Here is a 20,642-nt window from a genome sequence, read left to right as displayed (position 1 = left end):
TAATTTTAATGAACATTTACAGAGATTTTGGATTTTCATTCATTCATTGTTGCACTTTTTTCTTTACCCCTCTCCCCCCAGTTCGCTCCTCTCTTTGAAAAGCAGAAGATAAACTTCGTTGGCTTACAATCCCCCCAACCCTGACCCTGCCCCCCTCCCCAATTCCACCCCAAATGCACTCCACTATGCAACCTTAATTCTGTATTCCTCTGATAATCATAATATGCTTTCATATATCACTTTTAAACTTTTCTCTCCCTCATCTGTTTCAATTCCGTGTACATAATCGATCCTTCTCATTTTCAGCAAGCAAGGTTGTGTCATCTGTATTATGCAGATTATTGATGAGTGTTCCTCTCTGATCCTAATACCACAGTTTCCTTCTTAGAGTCCAATTTTGCAAATTATTTGCTCAGTATATAAAGTCAATAAATATGGAGAAAGGACACATCTTTGACACACATTCTTGCTGAATTTAAGCCTTGCAGTGTTCCCTTGCTCCATTTTGACAACAGCTTCTTGATCTAGATATAGATATCACATGAACACAGTTAAGTATTATAGGATTGTATTAATATTATTGCAGACTTTTTAGAGTTGTTGTTGTTGTCGTTATGTGCTGTCGAGTCATTTGCGACTCCTAGCGACCCTATGTACAAGAGCCCTAAACTCTGCTCTGTCCTGTGCCAATCGCACCGTCTCTGACACACCCATCCTGATTACCGCAACCACTGAATCAATTCACCTCATAGGGGGCCTTCCCCTTCTGCGCTGTTCCTCCACCCTACCATGCATGATGTCCCTCTCCAAGGACCTGTTCCTCCTTACAACATGTCCAAAGTATGTTAGACGGAGCCTTAGAATCCTTGCCTCCAAGGTGCAGCCTGGTTTGACCCTTTCCAGGATGAATCTGTTTGTTTTCCTAGCAGTTCATGGTACCCTCAATACTCTTCTCCAGCAGCACAGCTCAAAGGTCTCAATTCTGCTTCTATCCTCCTTAGTCATTGTCCAACTCTCTGATGCATAACACGCAACCCAAAGACATATAGTTAGAATCCACCAGTTGCTCCATGGGAGAGAAATAGGCAATTTCCTTCCATGTGGTTTACTGCCTTTGAACATCTGTTGGAGAGTCATTTATGAGATGGTTCCAACTTCTTTGAACATCTGTTGGAGAGTCAGTTATGAGATGGTCCCCACTTCACAACACATGACAACAACATGTCTATCTTTATTTTTCTATTGGTCTATTTATCTATTTTCTTTGGCTGTTGAATAGGAGATAGTCTTCATGACATATAAGGCCTGAATGATTTACTATCTGAAAAAAATTTTTTGTTACAGGAAAAAAATTGCCACCCTGTACCTCAGATAATATTCAGATATACTACATTATGAAGAAGAAGGATTCTGTTACAAAACAACATAAATATTTTAATTTTAAATGTTGTTGTTGCTTTGTAATGTGTCATCAAGTCACCTGTGACTCATAACGACCCTATGTATAGCAGCCCTAAACCCTGCTCTATCCTGTGCCAATCTCATTGTCTCTGACACACTAACCCCAGCCCCCCAATCCCCAGTCACAGAATCAATCCATCTCATCCAAGATCTTCCCTCCTGCGTTGTCCCTCTTCCCTCCCAAGAACTGTTCTCTTTCCAAGAACTGGTCCCTCTTTGCAACATGTCCAATGTATGTCAGATGTAACTTCAGAATCCTTGCATCCAAAGAGCAGCCTGGCTTCACCATCTCCAGGATAAACCTGTTTGTTCTCTTAGCAGTGCACGGTGTATTCAATACTCTTCTCCAACACCACAGCTCAAAGGCAATTCTCCTTCTACCATCCTTCGTCATTGTCCAGCTCTCTGATGCATAGTAAGTGATTGCAAAGACCATGGCCTCAATCAGGTGCACCTTAGTCTCCAGACTGATATTGTTGTTCTTCAATACTTTGGAGAGGTCTCTGACAGCAGACTTTTCCCCAGTGCAATTCATCTTTTAATTTCCTGGCTGCTGGTACCAAGAGTGTTGATTGTAGAGCCAAGCAAACTAAGGCTGTTTACAATCTCGCCCAATCGGCCCTGTGGTGAGAATCTTTGTTTTCTTGATGTTGAGCTTCAAACCATATTGAAGGCTGCAGTCCTTGACCTTCTGCAGCAAGAGCTTCAGGATCTCCTCAGTTTCAGCCAGCAGGGTTGTGTCATCTGTAAATGCAGATTGTTGACGAGTCTACCTCCAATCCTGATGCCGCATTTCTCCTCATAGAGCCCAGCTTCCCAGATAGTCTGTTCTGCATTTAGATTGAAAAGATATGGAGATAGGACAAATTCCTGGAGTACGCCCTTCGCAATTTTGAACCATGCAATGTTTCCTTGCTCTGTTCTGACGACTGCCTCTTGGTCCAAGTTAGGTTTCACATTAGCATAATCAAGTGTTCTGGGATTTCCATTCTTCTCAAAGTGAGCCACAGTATGTTGTGATCCACACAGTCAAATGCCTTTGCATAGTCAATGAAACACAGATAGGCATTCCTCTGGTACTCACTGCTTTAGCCAAGATCCATCTGACTTTAGCTATAATATCCCTAGTACCATAGCCTCTTCTAATCCCAGCCTGTACTTCAGGTAGTTCTCTGTTGATGTGCTGTTCCACTCATTTTTGGATAATGTTCCGCAGAATCTTGCTTGCATATGATATCAGTGATTTGTTCTATAATTTCCACACTCTGTCAGGTCACCTTTCTTTGGAATGGGAACAAATATAGATCTCTTCAGACAGTTGGCCTGGTGGATGTCCTCCAATTTTTTTGGCACAACTTGGGCAGCATCTGTTTGTTGAAATATGCCAATTGGTATGTCATAATTTACTGGGGCCTTGTTTCTGCCAATTCTTTCAGAGCAGCATGAACTTCTTCCACATCATCACCACAGACTCTTGCTCATACATTGTTTCATGCAATATCTCTGTGTACGCCAATTCCTTTTGGTACGATGACTCTGTATACCCTTTCCATCTTGTTTTAATGCTTCCTGGATCATTCAATATTCTGTCCAAAGGATCCATAAGTATTGAAACTCAAGGCTTGAATTTGTTCTTCAGTTCCTTCAGCTTAAGAAATGCTGAGTGATTTTGGCCCCTTTGCTTTTCTGACTCCAGCTCTTTGCACATTACAATACTTTACTTTGTCTTTCTGTTCTACCCTTTGAAATCTTCTGTTCAGCTCCTTAATATCTTGATTTCTTCCCTTTGTTTTGGCTTCTCAGTGCTCTAGTGCAATACTCAGAGTTTCTTCTGACATCCATTTTGCACTTTTCCTGTATATACTTTTGATATCCTCCCACAACTCATCTGGTCTTTGCTCATTGGTGTTCAAAGCCTCAAACCTGTTCCTGAGATGGTTTTAAAAGTCAGGTGGGATAGACTCAAGGTCATATTTTTGTTCCCATTGATTTAATTTTCCTCAGCTTCAGCTTGAATTTGCATATGAGTAGTTGGTGGTCTTTTTCACAATCAGCTCTCCTGGCCTTGTTTTCACAGCTGATATTGAGCTTTCCCCAGCAGTTCTTCCCACAGATGTAATTGACCTGATTCCTATGCATACCATCAGGTGAAATTCATAGGAATAGCCTGCATTTATGTTTCTTATAAAACACATAAGTACATTTTAATTTTAAATAGAAATTCTAATGATGCTCACTTATATATTTGTTTAGTAAAGTGACTGAAAATATAACCATTTTCTCTCAGGACCGTCACATTAAGGGTGATTTCAAATACATATATTTGGTTTTCATTATTTTGTTCCTACTTTCTATCCTATATGGCTAAGAGAAATTAGCAGATTATGGAATGATTCTCCTTTCAAATTTATGTCTCACCAATCTTTAGGAGTCTTGTTCCATTCATGTTAAAAGAGAATTTCCAATTTTAGAATATATACCAACATTGTTTTCATGGAAGAAAGTGGATAGTGTCTTTCACTATTTTTCTAAGTATAGGTGAGTTTTTGGAGATTCATAATTTCAGCGATACTCTTAGTTTATAGGGAGCTCTGGTAGCCTAGTGGCAAGAAGCTGTGCTGTAATCCTTAAGACACATGGTTCAAATCCACCAGCTGCTCTGCAGGAGAAGGATGAACAGTCTCTTCCCATGCTGTTAACAGCCTCTGAGAACTCGCTGAAGGGTCAGCTATGGGTTGGTTCCAACTCCACAGTATACAACAACATCCTTAGTTTATAAACCCAGGTAAGAAAATGTTCCAGATACCAAGAGTTTTAATCCTTGATTTATTTATTCTTGATAAATAACTGACTATTCATATTTGAGGCTTATGGCTGCAAATGCAACATGCTTAAACTTGACATGAGCAAATTGGTTACCGCTGAATGACCATTTCAGATTGTGTCTATTGGCTCCATAAACTCATGTGGGTTTTGCTGCTTTCACCCTCTGTTAACTGTTCCTATTGAGTGACAGAATTTTCCTGTCTGGTTGTGAATCAACACAGATACAGACAGCTCAAACGGCAAGTCACACCAGGAGAATAACCTGCTATTTGAAAAACTGAGTGTATGGCATAAAACACAGTGATTATAGCTATGCTTTTATCTGGAAAGGGCACTGATAGGGTCAAGCAAAATCAAAGAGGTGGCTGGAATGTACATAGGTACCTGACAGGTTAATAACCCATTTCAAAAGACATGAAATGACATTATTCTGTTCCTGAAGTGATTATTTCTTCAACTCAAATCTTGATTTTTAATCCTATTCTGAATCTCTTCCACAAGTTCTCATTTACGTGGTATGCATTGAGTTGATATTGTTCTAATAACTCTAGGATTTACACATTAACAGAACCCTCATCATCACCACCGCCATAGATCTATAAGGGGAAGTGACAGGAAAGACTAAATGGGCCAGATCCCCCTCAAAAGCCTAGCATCCATTTTCTTAAATGAGGACAAGTTTGTTGTATAAAAACTGCAGACCCTCAGAAAAGCTTATTGTCCTTTTGTTTTTAAGTGATGCCCACACAGGACTAAGAACCGTACAGATCTGTGGTTTCCAAATTAAACGAGATCAATATTGACAACCAACTCACATCACTCTGGCCCTGAAGTAGATTTCTGGGCCACAATTATTCCACTTCTCTGTCTACATTCTTCACATTAACTGGCTAAATTGGCTGATCAAATATACATTTCTATAGAGCCAGCCTGAAGGAACGAAGTTTAGGGATCTGCACAGTAGTGGAATCGGAATAAAGGTGTTCATTTAGTCAGCCATTCACTTAACAAATAAAGGCTGACAACTTCTCATTACTACTGTGCTTGGTATATAGAGATTACAATGATGAATAGAGCATGCGTCCTTTCCTACAAGAAACTTAGAAATGATGATAAAAAGATGTGTAATCATCAAGGTGTAACCTAAAGCAAATATGACATAAGAAATTGGTAGATGTGATACTGTGGAATGTTCTGAGTGGAGGTATCACTTTTGTCAGGAGGAAATTGCAAGGTTTCTGGAGGAAGTGGCATTGATTAGGGACTTGAAAGTAGAGCGGAAGATAAGGCACAGATAGGGCTACAAAGACCCCAGAATCAATTAAGCCTGGCTGATAACCTGAACAGAACAAGCTTAAAGAACAGAAAATTACTGTAAGGATTTAGAGATGTTTTGTGGAATTTAAACATCGATGTACAGCCCTTAGGAAGGAGCTAGAATCAAAGTTGTGAAAGTATTAGGAACAGAGGGATCTTTCCTGCCTCTGCTTCCTTCTTGTTCTCTGTACATCTGTTTTTCTTTCCTCTCTGTTCACACAATGAATCATGGCTGCCTCCAGGACTTGAGTTGATGGGCACCAAAGAGCATCTTTGTGACCCGTATTTTATCAGTTCTTTGAACTATTGTCACAAGAGTGAAGTCACAAGTAAGTGTGACTTCCAGGAGAAGTCTAGAAGTTCTTGAGTGGGGAAGACTGTTTAGATGATGACCAGACAACCTCTACTGAGACTCTACTGTAGTGTAAGAGGAATTGGAGAAGAGTGTAATGGCAATAGAGATTTGAAAGGGAAGTTGGGGCTAGATAATGAAGGACTTTCAATAAGGAATTATTTAGAGGACTAGTAATATGAACTATTATTTGGGCAAATTAATTTGGCAGCACTGAATATGATAGGATTCATTTTAATATTTTATGTAATACTTTATAATACTTAATAGATTTCCTTTGGTATTATTTTATTGTGCATTTATCATTGTATTTTATGCACTTTAACAAGCCACTTTATCTTCTTTTGGAAATGAGGTACAAGATAATATAATAATATGTCATTATTTTTAATAAAAAGGGGGAAAGGTAATACAAATTCGTGCTACTCACTAATTTATTTTGTATGCCACTAAACTATTCTGATACAAGTATTCTAAATTAAAGAATGTGAAGATCCAACTAAATTGGGTAGGGAAGACAGCATGTACTATACACATACAAAGAACTAGAATACATCCATACATACAACTAAAACAGATCTGACTCTGTATATTTCTCATCCTACTTGTTTATTCCAGACATTGATACTGCTCTCAACTCTTTTTCTCTGAGCCTGGACTGGGTTTTCTTCTTCATACCCCAGCTGTTGTTGTTGTGTAACTTTAAAGCTAGAACCAACCCTTAGCTGAGCCTCTGGCAGGTTTTCAGAGGCAGTTAATCACACGGGAGGGCAGTGCCCGGCCTTCTCCCACAGAGCAGCTGGTGACCTTCAAACACATGTGTTCAGGATGGCAGCACAGTTTCTTGCCACAAGGCCACCAGAAAAATACCAATCCACCGAAGATGTAGTTAAATCCAAGGTATTTGTTCCTCAACTACAATATTAACTTGCAATGTTTTCATATCATGGGATAAAGGTGAAAACTTCAGTGGTAGTTTAGTATAAATCCCTTATTTTGCAGATGAAAAAAAACCAGGCAGAGAGCGTGTGAGTCATTGGCACAATTTCACACGAACTCGTGAGTGCTACCTCAAGATTAGATCCTTCTGGTCATTTTAGTGGAAAGATTATCTTTGGTGTTATAACCCTTTTTTCTGTGTGCAGATCATTTGGCTTGGATTTGAAATTAATCTTCTGAACACACGCACTTTAATTTTTTTTCTGGATTTCGTATTTTCTAAAGGATTTGAATTTGCATTTTTTTTGGCTAAAGAAAAATATGACATTTAGTGAAATACCATTGACTTTCTGCAATTTAAAAACTAGGAAAAAGCTTTGTAAATTATTTCCTTCATGTTACAGAACTGGGGCATTAATGTCACATGCCAGAACAAATACATAAATACACACACACACACACACGTGTGTGTGTGTATAAAGAAATAAATAATAATAAATAAATGTATGTGTGTATATACATAAATGTACATGGATGTGTGTGTATATACACACGCACACATTAATGAAACGACTAGGTCTGCTTAGTCCAATGTGGGTACAGTACTTGGTGTTCTGCTACTCCTGTATTATTTTCCTCTTTAGATCTAAAACAAAAGATGTCTTGATTTTTGATTGCTGAAGGGGTGTAAAATGAGAATCCTAGTTTTGTAAGATTCTTCAGGATTCCATCTGACTGACTCTTTGGCTTCTAGGATGATGGATTTCGGAATAAACCATGGCAGACAGCATCTAAAGCTACTTTAAAGGAGCTCCATAGATGGAAATGAGGATCTGATAGGCTCCCTTGGCACACAGGTTTGCTTTAATCTGTAAGATCCTTTAGGAAGTACTCATTGCTTTGCACCACAACTATCTTTTTATACATTTACTTCTTGATAGCACCAAGAACACAGTGGGACTTGATAAATGCCCATTGCTGAATTCATGATGCAGAGATTCAGTCGAATTTTATTTTGTTACAAAGCTTGGTAGAAGCGTAATTCTCTCATGTTTCTCCTTTGGAGGGTTCCACATCGCTAGTGCCTCATTACCTGGGCTAATACAAAGTGATAAATCAGGAAATATTTGTTAAATGAATGAAGAGTGATTTCCAAAGTCAAAATATATACTCAATCTTGTGTTTTTTCTTAGTTTTTCCAATTTGTGTTGATGTGTCAAAGATAATATTGTTTCCCTATAAAGTTTTATGCTCTGTTAAACTTCAAAATATTAGCCAAACTTATAGGCAAATATCTTCAATTATATCACTGCTTTCTCATTCTAGGACATTGGCTTATATTGCCAATTAAATTTAACAAGCATTCTTGAGCCTGTTTACACTTCAGGGGACAGAGGGAAACTATTAAGCCTTTTGAGCAGGGGAATGGTTTGACCGAACACCCACAGCTTGTTGCTGCTTCCAAGTGGTGCTTTCTTCCTGACCCCTTGATAATCTGTGTGCTTTCTCCCACATGGTTCCCCTACCTAGACAATGTAACATCATGTGAGACATTTGGTTATTAATCACACAGCCTGGGCTTGGAATATTGGCTTTGTTATTACTTAGTCATAGAGGAGCTCTGGTGGCCTAGTGGCGAGAAGCTGTGCTGCAATTGTGAAGGCACATGGTTCAATGCCTCCGTGGGAAAAGGATGAGCAATCTCTTCCCATGTAATTGCCTTTGAAAATCTCCCAGACGATCAGCTATGGGCCAGTCCCGACTCTACAGTACACAGCAACATTACCTACTTGTATGATCTTGGATAAGCAGTTTCTAGACAATGTCCCTGGGCCTCTCAGTTTCCTCACCCACAAAATGGAGGTAATGATCATACTTCAGAGTATCAATGGGAAGATGATACGAACCAATACGTATAAAACACATATCCTATAGCCTGGTAAGGGCTGTGTCATCTGCATAACTCAGACTGTTGATAGATCTTCCACCGATCTTGACCCCACATTTCTCCTCATAGAGCCCAGCTTCCTGGAAAATCTGTTCCGCATACAGGTTGAAATGGTATGGAGCTAGGACGCATCCCTGGTGTATGCCCTTCCCAATTTTGAACCATGCAGCCTCCAATATGGATTGAGGCTCAGTGTCAAGAAGACAAAGATTCTCACCACTGGGCCAATTGGCAGGATCAGGATGAATGGTGAAGAGATTGAGATTGTACACAGCTTCAGTTTGCTTGGCTCCACAGTCAACATTCTTGGCACCAGTAGCCAGGAAATTAAAAGACGCATTGCCATGGGAAAGTCTGCTGTTAGGGACCTCTCCAAAGTACTGAAGAGCAATGGTGTCTCTCTGGAGACTAAGGTGTGTCTGATACAGGCCATGGTCTTCGCAATCACTTGTTATGCATCAGAGAATTGGACAATGACTAAGGAGGATAGAAAGAGAATTGATGTCTTTGAGCTGTGGTGCTGGAGAAGAGTATTGAGAGTACCATGGACTGCTACGAAAACAAACAGATTCAACCTGGAAAGGGTTAAACCAGGTGGCTCCTTGGAGGCAAGGATTCTGAGGCTCCATCTAACATACTTTGGACATGTTGTAAGTAGGGACTGGTCCTTGGAGAAGTACATCATGCTTGGGAGGGTGGAGGGACAGCGCAGTAGGGAAGGCCCTCTATGAAGTGGATTGATTCAGTGACTTGGGTAATCAGGATGGGAGTGTCAGAGACAGTGCGATTGGCACAGGACAGAGCAGAGTTCAGGGCTGTTGTACATAGGGTCCCTATGAGTCGCAAGTGACTCGATGGCACATAACAACAACAACAACAAACAATATCCTGGCTTTCAATGATTATTACAACTTCTCCTCACTATTTCATTACCCAACATATTCCATTATAGTAGTTAAAAATCTACTATTCAATTGTTGTGTGCATTAACAACAGATGTCTGTCAGTAATGAACACTGAGATATAAGGTGAGAGTAACTCTATCTGTAAAGGTTAAGGTCATGTGTCAATTTGCTACACCATGTTTCTCAGTCGTCTGGTAGTTATATAATAATATAATTAGCCATTTTGTAGCTAACGTGGTTATCCTTGATTTTCACAAATGTAGATTTCACCTAACAACTTGGTCTTTGGAACCTAATGTTAATAGATGAAAGGAGGATGTTGACTCTCCAATGCCTTCTTTCCCTAACTTGGAAATTTGAAAATGTCAAATTTGAAAGCAAAAAATTTGAATGTGCTTTTACTCTCCAATCCTTCAAATCTCACCCTCTTTTCAAATTCTGCTTTAGATATTGCCGACTATGTGAAGATTTTTCTGATATTAACCAGATTGATCTTTCCCATTGTAGAAGTCTCATACTTAACATTTCACAAGTTAACATGCAGCTAACTAAAGAGGAGAGGTTCAAACCCATTGATGGCTCCCTGCACAGGAGAAAAATGGACAGCGTTCTGTCAGAAAGATTTAAACATTTGCAAACCTAATAGAGAGTTTCTGAGTTGGAATCAACTCAGCAGCAATGAGTATTTTAATTTGTTGTTAGTTTGCCTCCCAATTTCACCTTTGGAATAGGACACTCCCGAGCTGCCCTTTGAAATCTTCTATTCAGCTCTTTTACTTTGGCATGTTTTGCTTTTGTTTTGGTTTTTCAAAGCTCCAGAGCCATTTTTAGAATCTCTCCTGACATCCATTTTGAGTTTTTATTTCTCCTCTGTTTTTGTAATGAACTTTTGCTTTCTTTATGGATGATAGCCTTGATATCATCCTGCAAGTCATTTGGTCTTTGATCATTGGTGTTCAATTCCTCAAACCAATTCCTAAGATGATCTTGAAATGCAGATGGAATTGATTCAAGATCGTATCTTGGTTCCTGTGGACTTATTTTTTTTTTCCTTTAGCCTCAATTTGAACTTGCGTATGAATATTTGATGGTCTGACCCATAGTCTGTCCTGGCCTAGTTTTGACTGTCGATATTGAACTTCTCCAATGATTTCTTCCACAAGTGTAGTCAGTCTGATTCCTATGCAGCCCAACATGTGAGATATGTGTGGAAAAATCATCATTTGTGTCTTTTAAAAAAAGGTATTTGCAGTGAATGTTGTTACTGTAGTTGATTGCCTTTGAGTTGAGTACCACTCACAGCGACCCTATGAACAAAAGGCCTGAAGCATAAATCACTGTAAATACAAAATTCAATGATTCTATTTCCAGCCTCTTTTCTATCACTAAGCACACATTTTCCAACTACTATCATATACATCCAAGACCTGGATAGTGATTAAGGATGACAGAAGAATAATTGATGGCTTTGAGCTGTGGTGTTGGAGAAGAGCACTGAACATCCCATGGACTGCCAAAAGAAAAAAGATATGTCTTGGAGAGGGTGCAGCCGGAATGCTCTTTGGAGCCAAGAATGATGAGGCTTCACCTCACACACTTTGGGCATGTTGCTAGGAGGGGCAATTCCTTGGCGAAGGACATGATGCTGGGAAGGGCGAGGGGTTGATGAAGGAGAGGAAGACCCTCATCTAGGTAGATTGACATGGTGACTGGCACAATGGGCTCTGTGTGTCAGGAAGTGAAAGTATGGCACAGGATAGACTAGGGTTTAGATCTTTTATTCGTAGTTGTACTTGACTTGATGACACCTAACAACAACAGCAAATACGGCACAATACTCTTCTCAATGATCTGTGTACGGTACATAATTTAGCACTTGAGTAAACACATAATCAGCATACCATCTTGTCCATAAAATAATTATTTCTGCATTCACTTTCTCCTCAAATAATTTAAGCAACATCTGGGCAAAAGCTGTTTAAGGACACTACAAATTCTCAAAAAATATTTTCTAACTTAATGATTGAAGAGGTCAGATCACAAGTACCTTAGTTTCCTGCCTACTCTGAGTTCTCTCCCAAACCTGCTATCTTTCTTCTCTTGTTAGCTCCTGCTTCCAATTAGCTTTCTGATTTAATGAGACCATTTTTTCCCCTTTGAAAAGACCTCTGCTGTCAAGTTTTATTTCTGGGAATAAAACATTGTGACAATCACTGGATTGTGAAGTTTTCCCCATGTTAGATTCACTTATCTCCTCAGTCAAAGCCCTAAGTATTCTGCCCACTGTATGGAATTGGCATTTCTGTATTAGCCACGTCAAACGGCCTTGGAAAACAGTCAAGTCCTAGGTCTTTATCTGTAAATTCAAACAGTTCTAGAACTTCCCAGCTAATTGTGGATCGCGCATCGCTTAGAACTGATTTTCACATTATTGCTAAGGCCTTACTCTACTTCAGAGTTTACTGGTTAAAACCTACCACTTGCCAGCCATCAATTTAGACCACATGTGTGTCATCACATGTGTGTCACAGTGAAACTATTTAATAGAGTTTTGAATGGCTAATTTTTGGTTTGGAAGTACATTACTAAGCCTTGCTTCCAGTCTTTTGGTTAATAACTAGGTACATTAACTATGTATATCACTTGTGTAGAAGTATCTCATTAAATTGTAAAGGCAGTTCTACTTAAAATTTCCAAATTGGGGTTATTTTCTGGGGTGACGTTTTTGGAGAGAAGGGAAATGAGAAGAGGAAGAAAAATGAAAGAAGTTTCAAATACAGAGCCACGATGCTTACTTTTAGAGATCAACTTGGTTATGGTTCCCATTTTGGCCAAACACCATTCTAGTTGGTGTTAAGGAGAAACGACTTGTGATTAAATCAATTGTCGTCAGGCAGAACAGATAATCTTTTATAATGTAATCTAACATATTATAATTATTTCTCTTACTACCTCGAGGTAACACAGGGTAATGACCTCGGATGAAATAGGAGCTTGGTTGGCATAGTGTGTAGTGTGTTTCACTGCTGACCAAAAGGCTATCCAGTTACAGTGGTTCAAAGGGTAGGCTGTCTCATTCAGACTTACAACCTCAGAAATGTGATGAAGGCTCCCCATAGGGACCAACTCAATGGTATTGAATGATTTCACATGTAAGATAGCATAATCAATCACTTGAGGTCATGCCAGTGTAGGATGGCTCTTCACCTAATCACTTCTGAATTCCAGAAAAAAGCAGAACAGTCACCTATACAAGTGAATGTGGAGCAAGGACATGGAGTGCTTGCATGCTTTAACTTATAAAGAATACGCAAATAGCTGGGCTTGGATGTTGATTGCATTATTTTTTATACCTCATAGAGCAAGGAAACACTGCTTAGTTCAAAATCAGGAAGGGAGTGTGTCAGGGCTGTGTCTGGCTCCATACCTTTTCAATCTATATGCAGAACAGATCATTCAGGTGGCTGGGCTTTATGAGGCAGAATGTGGCATCAGGATTGGAGGAAGACTTATCAACAACCTGCGTTATGCAGATGACACAACCCTGCTTGCTGAAACTGAGGCAGACCTGACGTGCTTGTTGCAGAAGGTAAGGATGGCAGTCTTCAATTTGAATTGAAGTTCAGCATCAAGAAGACAAAGATTCTCACCATTGGGCCAATTGACAGCACCATGGTAGGTGGTGAAGAGATTGAGGTTGTTAACAATTATAGCTTGCTTGTCTCCACAGTTAACATTTTTGGCACCAGTATTCAGGAAATCAAAAGAAAAATTGCACTGGGAAAATCTGCTGTCAGGGACATTTCCAGAGCAACGATATCAGTCTAGAGACTAAGGTGCACCTAATCCAGGCCATGGTATTTGCTGTGCATCAGAGAGCTGGACAAATGACTAAGGATGACAAAAGAAGAATCAATGTCTCCAAATTGTGGTGCTGGAAAAGAGTTTGAACATATCATGGACTGCCAAGAAAACAAACAGGTCTGTCTTGGAGAGGGTAAAACCAAGTTTCTCCTTAGAGATGAGGATTTTGAAGCTCTGCCTCATGTACTTTGGGTATGTGGCCTGGAGGCACCAATCCTTGGAGAAGGACACCATGCTTAAAAGGGTGGAAGGACATCACAGGAGAGGAAGACCCTGGTTGAGGTGGATTGATACAGTAACTAGGGCAATAGGGGTAGGTGCATTGGAGTCAGTGAGATTGGCTCAGGACAGGGCAGGCTTCAGAGTTGTTGTACATAGGGTTGCTATGAATCGCCGGCAACTCAATGGCACATAACAACAACATAATATAATCACTTTCAGTATACTTATGTCTATATTTTTAAAAAGTTTCAGACAGCAAAGGTTCTGCACACCTTTACCAATACCTGAGGGCAGACCAGTATGAGAGTGACTACGTAGCAACCCACTGCTAATTAGCTCTCAAGAACGTGTCTTAGCCCCTTGTAGTTGTTACACGCTGTAGAGTCAGAACTGACTCATAGCTGACCTCGAGTGAGTTTTCAGAGGCAGAACATAACATGAGAGGAAATTGCCCAGCCTCCTTTAGAGCAGTTGGTGGATTTCAACCACATATCTTACCCCTAGGTCACCGGAAGTCTCTACAGCCATTGGTGAGGTCAATAAAGGTCTTGTAGGACGGAAGCTCAGGGAGCTTCTTGGTTGTTGACTGTGCCTGGGCGCGGGTAGCACAGCTCTTTTTGGATCATGGAGGTTCTGTGTCCTTTCTAGCCTTCATGCTAGAGTTCTCTTTCTCCTCTTTTTTTTAAGTGTCCTATCACCAAGAACAATGATCACAAGATAATAAAAAGTACAAAGATTTTTTTTTAAAAAAAAACAACCTTGTGAATATTATTCTTTTGTTTTTCATCTTACTCCTGCATTCAAGTTACTAAGTCATCCAAATATTCCAGAACTTACTATTGGAAGGGCTGTTCATCTAGTCATTTTCAACCCATTAATTCCTAGAGCTCTACTGGAGACGCCTTAAGCACTGCCCCAAGCTAAAAAGGGAAGGCAGTAATTGGAGTTTAGGTCTATTTACCCTTCCAGCTAGATTTGATTCTGTTCTATATGTTATGTATTATCCTAGGCAAGATTTTTTTGGGGGGAACCCCTAATTATACTCTTTTAATGGGAGAAGGATGGGCAATCTCCTCCTGTGTGATTCATTGCCTCTGAAAATCTGCTAGAGGGTCAGCTATGAGTCGATTCAGACTTAATGGCAAACAACAACAACAACACCATACCCCTTTAAGGAAAATAACAGATCAAACAAGCTCTGTAAATGGTTCTCTTCACTTATTTTACATCTTTTGTTTCTCTGCCTTCAAGACTCAGTCCTTAGTAATCTTAGGTTTAGTTTTAGAAATGTATTCTTTACAGCTGATATTGCAATTGATCATTCTAATTGGTACACATATAGAGTGAAAGGAGTTGCTATTAATAGTTACTCTGGAATAATAGGTATGAGTAGAGATGGTCTCAAGCAAACAGCAATGTATGGTTATCCTACTGAAGCAAACTTAAATCTACCTCCTAGGAAATTTTTACTAGCTTATTCTTATTCTTCCTTTTTGAACCACAAACATCAGTTTAACCTCATTATCCTTCGAAATTTGGAAGCAGGAGTGGCATCTAAACAACCTGCCTCTGGAAACTCTATGAACTTTGATGAATGATGATAGTTATAGAAAGGCTTCACACATTTTGTTCATAGGGTTGCTATGAGTCGTGCTCAACTCGATGACAATCAACAACAACAACAACAACAACAACAACATAGCCTTCAAATACTAGAAGGTAACTGTTCTGATGTTCCTCCTCATTTAATTGTATTTTTTCCTGAAGCATGATTTATAGACTAGTCCCCCAGTCATGGCTTCTCTCACCCCCATCCCCCCATATTCTGCAGTTGTTTTCCTGGTGTATCCAGATATGGAAAGAATATTTCAAACACATTTTATACAGGATTAATGAAACAGGCTTTTAAAATTATAGATGGTTTGTGCTAGAAGGAAATACAAGAGCAAGCTTTTTGGCTCTCATTAAAAATCTGGTGACCCACTGTTAAGTGATTACATAAGAATCAATAATAGAGTTTGAAAAAAAATAATGCAAATATCTGTGCTTGCCTTCAGAGAATCGTATTATTAAGTTGCTCTGAATTCAGTCTGAAATTTCCCTTGTGTTCTGTTGCTTGATCATTTTCAGGAAACACTAAGGAACCCACTATTTCCCAAACTATAGACCTTTTACTCAATCAAGTAAATATCACTTTTCACCCTCATATTTGATATCTTCCAAATATACAGATGGTATTACGAGTAATAAAAAGATGTCTAAAAGTTATCTGATTCATCAAGATAATAAAAAACCAACAAAAACAATGAAAATAAAAGTTACCTGATTCATAATAGCTATTTGTTTTTATGTTTTTACCCCTCAGCAAACAACGACTTCTTGTTGTGGTTGCTATGTGCAATCATAGCGACCGTATATACAATAGCTCAGAACACTGCCCTATCCCGAGTCAATTCTACTGTTTCAGACACACCTACCCTCATTACTTCAGTTATTGTGTCACTCAATCTCATCAGTGTCTTCCTCTCTTGCACTGTCCCTCCACCTTCCAAAGATGATGTTCTGCTCCAAGGATCTGTCCCTCCTTGCAATATGCCCAAAGCATTTCAGATGGAGCTTCAAAATCCTTGCCTCCAAGGAACAGCTTGGTTTTACCCTTTCCAGGACAGATCTGTTGTTCTCTTAGCAGCCCATGATAAGCTCAGTACTCTTCGCCCACACCACAACTCAAAGGCATCAATCCTCCTTCTACCATCCTTCGTCATTGTCTAGCTCTCTGATGCATAGCAAGTAACTGTGAACTGACAACGGTGCTCTTCAGTACTCTGGAGAGGTCCCTGACAGCAAACTTTTCCAATGCATTTTTACTTTTGATGTTCTGATTGCTGGTTTGAGACCTTTAACACTGATGGGTTAAGACCAGATGAGCTGTGGGAGAATGCAAAGAATATCAGCCATGAAGAATGCAGAAGACCATTACAAAGATGGAGGAGGAAGAAATGACAAGGAGGGATGTCAGAAGACCCTGAACATTGCATGAACTTTCCAAGAATCCAAAACAAAGGGGAGAAATCAAGAAGTTAAGGAGTTGAACAGAAAGTTTCAGAGTAGCTTGCAAAGACCAAGCAAAGTATCATGAAGAAACACGTGAAGAGCTGGAGTTGGAAAATCAAAAGGGACGAAATTGCTCAGCTCTTCTTACACAAAAGGAACTGAATGAAAATTCAAGCCTCGATTTGCAATACTTAAGGATGCTGTGGCAGATGGTTGAATGCCCTAGGAAGCATCAAAAGAAGATGGAAGGAGTACATGGAGTCACTACCCCAAAAAGAACTGGCTGACACAGAAGAACTTCATGAAACAACTTATGCTCAAGAGGGAATGGTGATGAAAAGGGAAGTTCAAGGTGGTCTCAAGGAATTGGAAAAAAACAAGATCCCAGGAATTGAGGACACACCAATTGACGTATTTCAAAAAACAAATGCTGTTCTGCACATGCTCACCAGGTGATACAAAGAAATCTGTCCAACAACTACCTTGCTAACTGACTGGAAGAGATCTGTATTCTCATTCCAAAAAAGAAAAAAAAAGGTAATCTGACAGTGTGTGAAAATTATCAAACAATATAGTCAGTATCACACTTCAACAGGATCTTGAAGATTATCCAAAAATGAGTGGAACAGAGAACAGCCAGATGTGCAATCTGAGTTTAGGAGAGGCCGTGGCACTAGGGACGTTATAGTCAATGTGAGATGAATCGTAGTTGAAAGCAGGGAGTACCAGAGAACTGTCTTTCTGTGTTTCATTGACTATGAAAAGGCATTTTACTGTGTGGATGACAACAAATTGTAGCAAACTTTGAGTAGAATGGGAGTCCCAGAACACTGAATTGTCATCAAGTGAAACCTACACTTGGACCAAGAAGAAGTCCAGAACAGAGCAAGGAAACACTGTGTGGTCCAAAATCAGGAACGGTGTATGTCACAGATGCATCCTATCACCGTACGTTTTCAATCAAACAGCTTCTGAAAAGAAAAACTTTATCATGTACGACTCGCTTTCATTAAGCTATATTGAGTCACCTATGACTCACTGTGATCTTGTTTATGACAAAACAAAGTGTGGTGTGATCCTATGACATATTTACCATAGTAGGCATGATTGAGCCCATTGTTCTAGCCTCAGTGTCAGGCTCTATCTTCAAGATATCAGGTATGATGTTCTTCTCCAGGGATTGATACCTCTTTAGAAGTTGTACAATGGAAGTGAGACCACTGTTACTTCTAAGTACTATTCTGAATCGTCTTCCTGCAAGATGTTGTTGTTTTGGGCCATCAAATTGGCTACAGCTCATAGCAATCATATGAAAAACAGATCAGGACCTTGTCTTACCCTTCTCCATCCTTACTTCTCTGACATGCTTGAGCCTTTTGTTATGGTTACTGGGCCAATCGATCTTGTTGAGGCTCTTCTTCTCTTTCCCTGACCCTCCTATTCTCATCATTTCTTTTCCCAAGAACTAGACCCTCCTGACAGCATACCCGAAGTGTGTGAGATACAGTCCCACCATCTTTGCTTGTAAGGGGCACTCCAGTTGCACCTCCTTCAAGACCAACTTACTTGTTTTTCTGGCTATCCCTGGAATATTTCAACACCCTGCCAGCAGCACAATTCAAAGACGTCGAAGTTTCTTCCTTCCTCCTTATTAATTATCAGTATTATTGACTCTCCAACTTTCAGAAGCATAGGAAGCAACTGAAAAGAATTTGTCTTGGATCAAGTGCACCTTAGTCTTTAAATTGACTTTGTTTCTCTCTAGTACTCTGCATAGGTCCTTACCAACAAATTTTCCCCAAAGCAGCAAGTCTTTTGGTTTCTTCACTGCTACTACTAAGGTTATGGATTGTGAATCCAAATAAAATGAAGTTATTGACAACTTCAATCTTTTCTCCATCTATCATAATGTTGCCTATTGGCCCCATGCTGAAATTTTGTTTTCTTGATGTTTAGATGTAACCCATATTGAAGACTACAGTCTTTAATCTTCTGCAATAAGTTCTTCACTTCTTGCAAGCAAGATTTTATCATCTGCATAACAGAGGTTGTTGATGAGTATCTCTTTAATCTTGATGTTTTATTTCCCTTAATATAGTCCAGATTTGTGAGTGTTTTTCTCAGCACACAGACTGAAAAGGTATGGAGAAAGGTACAACCCTGATGTAAACTTTTCCTGATTTTAAACTATGCAGTGTTCCCTTGCTCTGTTCGGACAGCTACTTCTCCGTCAATGCCCAAGTTTCAAATAAGCACAATTAAGTGTTCTGTGATTTCCATTCTTCTCAAAGTTTTCTCTAATTTGTTATGATCTATATAGTCAAATAACTTTGCATAGTCAATAAAACAAAGTAAACATCTTTCTGGTATTCTCTGCTTTCAGTCAAGATCCATTTGACGTAAGCAATTATACCCTCATTCCATGGCCTTTTCTGAATCCAGATTGAATTTCTGGCAATTCCCTGTCATTTTAGCATCTGCATAACATAGGCTGTTGATGAGTATCTCTTCAATCTTGATGTTATATTTAACTTCATATAGTTCAGATTTTTGAGTGTTTTTCTCAGCACACAGATTGTGTTTGAGCCATTTTAATAATGGCTAATAATTTATTTATATGTTTGAATAGAATCTTCAGCAAGATTTTACTTGTCTGTGATATTAATGACATTGTTCAATAATTTTCACATTTGGTTGTAGCACCCTTTTTAGGATGGGATAAAAGTATAGATCTTTTCTGGTGAGTTGGCTCAGAAGTTGTCTTCTTAATTTCTTGGGAGAAACTAGTGAGCACGTCCAGGACTGCATCTAATCACTGAAACACTTCAATTAGTATTCCATCAGTTCTTGGAGGGTTTCATTTATTTATTTCCTTATTTATTACCAGTGCCTTCAGCGTAGCTTGAATGTCTTCCTTCACTATCATTGGTTTGTGATTATATGCTACTTCCTGAAATGGTTCGGTGTTGACCAATTCTTTTTTTGTGCAGTGACTGTATGTTCTTTTCTTCTGACTTTAATGTGTTTTGCATCATTCAAATTTGTCCAAAGAATCCTTCAGTATTGTGGCTTATCGTTTGAATTTATTCTACAGTTCTTTCAGCTTGAGAAATTGCCAGTGTTCTTCCCTTTTACTTTTCCTTTAAGATAGCTGTGTTCGTTCCCTGCAAGAACATGGCACATTCAATATTTTTTCACCAACATCGAAATTAAAATGCATCAGTTCTCCTTTGATCTTCCTTTTTCATGGTCCAGTTTTCAAATGCATAGGAGGCAAATAAAAATTTCAGTCTTTTGACTTGAAAGATAATGCCAGATAAGCTACTATCACAAATGGTTGGGGATAGGACTGTAAATGTTTAACATGGGTTTTTTTTTTTTTTGTTTGTTTGTTTTCAGGAAGAAGTAAGTACTGGTTTATAATGTTTTCATTTTCTTCAGTGAAAATGTTTCTCTTATGGCCAATTTCAAGCTACTAATCTGAATTCATTCAATGTGGAGTTGGGAAGAGGTATGCATGTTGTATGTACTGCACTGTTCTCATGACTCCTAGTTCAGTGTTCCTTCCACTACTCCATGAACAAAGTTGTCACGTTTTGAGGACACATTTATTATTTTGTTGTTAGACACCATCAAGTTGAGTATGACTTACAGTAACCACATGAACAACAGACCTGAACAATTAAGCCCATTGCAACAGTCACTGTGTCAATCCATCTCATTGGAGGGTTTTACTGTCTTTTGTTAATCTTTC

Source organism: Elephantulus edwardii, unplaced genomic scaffold (assembly GCF_000299155.1).
Source record: "Elephantulus edwardii isolate Elephantulus edwardi_28Jun2011 unplaced genomic scaffold, EleEdw1.0 scaffold00014, whole genome shotgun sequence".
In the NCBI taxonomy this organism is placed as follows: domain Eukaryota; kingdom Metazoa; phylum Chordata; class Mammalia; order Macroscelidea; family Macroscelididae; genus Elephantulus; species Elephantulus edwardii.
This window is presented reverse-complemented; position numbering follows the sequence as displayed.